Genomic DNA, 4,915 nt, shown 5'->3' with positions numbered 1-4,915 from the left:
ACTTTAGTAAAATGACCTAGATTAGTTTATGACAGCATAGTTGCAAGACTATGCTACTGCATGACATGTGGGATGTGCAAGAAAAGTCCTGATGTCCCCACCCATGGCAGGCGGGTTGGAACTAGATGATCTTAATGTCGTTTCCAAACCTAATTATTCTATGATTCTATGAGATAAAGCAGAAGAGAAGAACAAGAGTGTGCATGCAGTCAAATGTCCTTTAAATTAGGCAATACAGGCTTCAGTAGCTGTCTTCCCTGGTTTGGAGCCCAGGAGGAACACAACGCACTACATAAGATGAGTAAGAATTTGGGGGCCACCAAGGATGTGTTGACTCAGGTACAGCAGCCGTGGCTGGAAGAGACTTTACATTTAGAAGCATTACCCTGCTCCATCAAAGGCTGAGGTGAGGTGAGGGAAGAAACAAACTGTAGCTAGTGGTCACTTTCTTTGTATGAGATAGGACATGATGCAGAGAGGAGCAATGGCAGTAACTTTGCACCATCCAGGTTTCCAGTATGTGTGGCATAAATTAATTCAAGTTTGCATTCACCTCTGGATTCTGTTTGTCCAGCATTTCTATAGCACTCTTGTATGACCGCAAATAATCTTTGTCTTGATTTCCATCTCTGTAAAGCTAGAATAACTATTTGCCACTGGTAACTTGAAGCTAGTCATTAATAAGTTGTCCTGAGCCTTCTAGAGGAAAGACAAGTGAAAGAACTATTGGATTGCATGCAGGTTTTAGACAACAAGTTTAAGTATTTTTATCTATTGGGTCCTATTCTCATGCTTAGAAATACACCTTTAAAGAGAGGGAGATGGAACCTGTTCAGTAGATGTTAATAATTTTCTTCAACCCCCTTTAAAGTGGAAAGGAGTTGGTGGGAGAGAAAGCATTTCTGTCACCCAAATCTGTTTCTAAAACAACAACAAAAAGCAGGGAGGTGGAAAGCAACAATAGGTAAGGAGTGGGGGTGGGTGGTGGAAAGCAACTTCAACCTCCATAGTTAGGGAAATGGAAAATGTTAAACTATATGTTTTTTCTTCTGGTCAGCTGTATTTTGAAAACAGAGATAGAAGCACTCAATGAAAAGGGAGTAGCCACAGAGGGAAAATCATGATAACATAGTTGTTCTATATAACTTCCAGCAGGAAAGAATAGTCTTATTTCCACCTCATGTTCAACAGCTGTGGAATACGGATCTTTCCAGCTTACTGTACTCTGTGAGAAGGCGAGGGGAAGGTGGTGTGACCTTCTGAGCCTTGCGAGCCTGATGAGGTGATACCAATACCTTTGCGCAGTGTAGCCTCTCCTGAGAGCTCAGGCCATGGGGAAGGATGAATGCAGTAGCACTCCTGTAGCACTTGATGAGCTGTCCAGCATCTGTGACTCCTTTCTTGCTCTGCACCCCCATTTCGAGTTCCTGTCTTAGACTGCCAGCCTCCCCCCCAGTCAATGCAGACTGCCAGTGCTTTCCTACATGGCTTTTCAATAGAGGTTGGTTCCTGGTTTAGAAAATGGAAAGATCATTAAGTTTTACGTTCAGTGTCATGCACCAAATAAAGATTTCTTAGTCAAACCTTAAGGACCATGAGATAAGATGTCTAAATACTAAACACAATGCTCTGTCAATGCACATAACTAGTTCTTACAGTGTACATTTACGGAAGACAAACTTACTTCTCAAGGTGAGTGTTAGACCTTTAATCCATTTCTTCATGTTCCATTTCTTCCTATTAACAAATGTCCAGTTGCTAGTAAGTATAATGGTAAATTAGCTTTATAGGTTTATGAAAACTCTCTAATGATGGCAGTGACTAAAGCACTTAGTAAGTAATCTCTAAATCTGTTCTGTAGTGGATAAATGTTTTTCTCTGGTTTTGTACCTCTGAATCTGTTTTAATTTGTACTGGAATGGTTACATAACTGATGAGAAACCATCAGCATAATAAATATGGTAATCATACCATAGCGTTGCTTGTATGTTACAATTTTGCTCCTTGGGGTACTTTATGACAGTCAAAGATGAATAGTAAAAGGTTGGTGATGTAATGCAAAATTCTATGAAATCTCTGTCACTTGGTAACAAATTTGTACTCCTTAAGATACATTTAGATGCTAAATAATATTCAAAAGCACCTAGGTAGACTATGTGCCTAGCTACAGAAAAATTTACTGTCTTGTTCTCTGAGCTTCTACAGAGCTGCATGGGTTGACATTTGATAGTTCAGGCAAACAGTAAAGATAGGACTTTGTAGAGGAGAGCATGACTTAAAAACATTTGAGGTCTTAGTTTTCATCCTGTGTATCTTGGAAGAGCCAAGAGAAAATATTGATAAGAACATACCAGTTTTGCTTTTCTTTTACTTATTCTGATGATTTTTTTCTTGGCTTAGGCTCTGGGATACTATAAATGAATCTTCTTAAACGGATCATATCCGTTTTGATTTGTTCAGATGCCCTACTTGCTCTTGTGGCACCAAGCTTTATAGGTTCATCCACAGCCCTGTGTATATGTTACACTTACCAGTATGCACTGATGCAGAGAACGTGGAAGCTTTCTCTTCTCCAACTCAACTGAATGCTAAGAGTCCAAGCCACAGTATATTTGTTTTCCTAAATTTTGTTTAGAATTATATTTTTGTTTGTAGATAGAAGCTGATGGAGAAAATTAATATTCTGAACACTGAATTTCACTTCTGGGATTAAGGATATTCCTAATCTAATATAAGAACTGGCTGTAGGTTCATAGAGCAACGTAATTTAAACTACCACCTTTGGAGGTAAATTATCCTTAATATCACAATATGTACATTTTCATGACCAGGAGTTACCAGTATTTGTAAAATATATGTTAGAAATGTGTTTAGTTCTTAAGTATGAAAATTACAGTGCATTACAGATAATCCCAGTACAGCACTGAAAATAATGGTCTTTGCTCCTATCACTACTTTAAGGAAAAATTCAGCTATATAAATGGAAAAGCATATCCTTAGCAAAGTGAGTTTGTTCTGTGGTAGGCCTGTATTTTTAATCATTTCTAACTAGGTCATCAAGTCTGATAGGCAGTTTTTCAGGGAAGCTAGCAAGAGAAACTGAGATAAGAAGTTAGAACTACAATGTTAATTAAATATGTTAATGAAACTACTAACAAGATTTCAGAGAAAAGACATCAAAATTACTGTTTTTTGAGTCAGTTACTATTTGTATTTCATAGGTGTATATATGAATTTATACTCATCACTTTATAAGGAAAACTGTGATGCTACACCACAAAGTATCTTTTCACAAGCAGCCTCACCACTCTGATAGTCACATTCGAATAAATGGCAAAATGGGTCAACAAAACCATTAAACCAACATTCAGCCTAGATTTCTTCATACTTTGTTAACTTACGTGCTTGTGGTAGATATCATTACAGTTTAATTCTCTGAATTGGTCATACCAGCAGGAATTATACCTCATTAATTTTTCTATAATTGCATAGCATGCTTCTGTCTATATTTAGTTTACTGTTTATTCAAGTGCTCCATGGGCTAAAGGTTTCAATGACTGCAAAGTAGTATAAAAGTTTTGCAGACAGATCAGTGCCTTATCCTGGGTTGTCTGCCATGGTCTGTTCACACTGGCACTCAGTTTGCTCTGGTTTAGGGATCTATGACATGAAGCTTGGAGGGAAAGAAGTGTTGGAAGGCATGTATGTGAAGAACCAAGCCAGAACACTGTGCTTTGGAATACCTCGTTGGGTGGTCTGCAAAGGAGGGTGAAATCTCTTGACCCATCTGAAGGCAGATTGTAAGGGGCTTCTAGGTGACCAAGCTCTAGCCTGAGGTTTTGGTAGAGCAGAAGTAATCTTCCATCAAAAACTTCAGTTTTAACCTATTTCTGCTGTAAAGAAAACAAGAGAGGAAATGTCACAAAGACTGCAAGTTTGTATACTCATAATGTAACTCATTAATGAGTATGGCTGGAGTAAGCACAGAGGAATTTGGATGAAGTCCAAGTGACAGAACTAAAACAATCTATTCAATGGCTTTAGGAAATCAATTAAAGTGGCATGTGAGGGCCCACTGAGGAAAACAGTCTAAATAGCAGTGGGGCATGTGATGGCTACATAAGTCATGTCCTTTCCAGATGCATTGGTCTTGTCTGGCTGCACATTTTCTGCCGCTGAAGTAGTTTGTGCCCAAAAAATGGGATTGCAGGATGTCTCGTGTCAGTGACTGTAGAGGGGGCAGTGAAGCTTGCGATTACTTGCGCCTACTTCCATTTCTATTCCTTTTTCCTGATGTTCATGCCAGTAGCAGTCTTGCTGCCAGACTCTGCCTCTAGCTTCAGCCAATCACTCTTTTGCTTTACTGCGAAGAAGTCTTTGGATTCATGTATGCCAGTCTTCCTGCACTGTGGGTTCCTACAGAGAGTTCATTATCCAGCTGGTTTTATAAAAACCTTCCTGCTTGTTTGAATTAGGAACACAGTACCCGTCCATTCTTGTCACCCTTAGAAAATGATGGTTTTCCCCTGCATTGCCTCTGTTAACGTGAATGACGCCATTCCTTGGAGGCTCTGCATGAGAGCTGGCCAAAGATGAATAATTAGCAGTGAGCACAAGTACACTTCGGGCCTTGGACTGTGGTGTTAGTCAAATCTATTGCTTTGTTGCTGAAACCCTGATGCTGCCTGATTGCAGAAGCTTATTCTAGGATGAATTTGGGTGTTATAATTCCTCTGAAAGACTTATAATGCAAATACTTCATGTATATTACAACTAAAAATAACAACTCCTGCAGGAGAGGACAGCTCTTGAATATGTGCCTGTATTCTGATTTTTTTAAAATATATATTATCTATATTTTTTTCCCATAGATTGTTGGTAATGTTAACTGCATCACTGTGAGGAACTGTGAATT

Source organism: Melopsittacus undulatus, chromosome 7 (genome assembly GCF_012275295.1).
Source record: "Melopsittacus undulatus isolate bMelUnd1 chromosome 7, bMelUnd1.mat.Z, whole genome shotgun sequence".
NCBI lineage: Eukaryota > Metazoa > Chordata > Aves > Psittaciformes > Psittaculidae > Melopsittacus > Melopsittacus undulatus.
Note: the sequence above shows the minus strand (reverse complement) of the source record.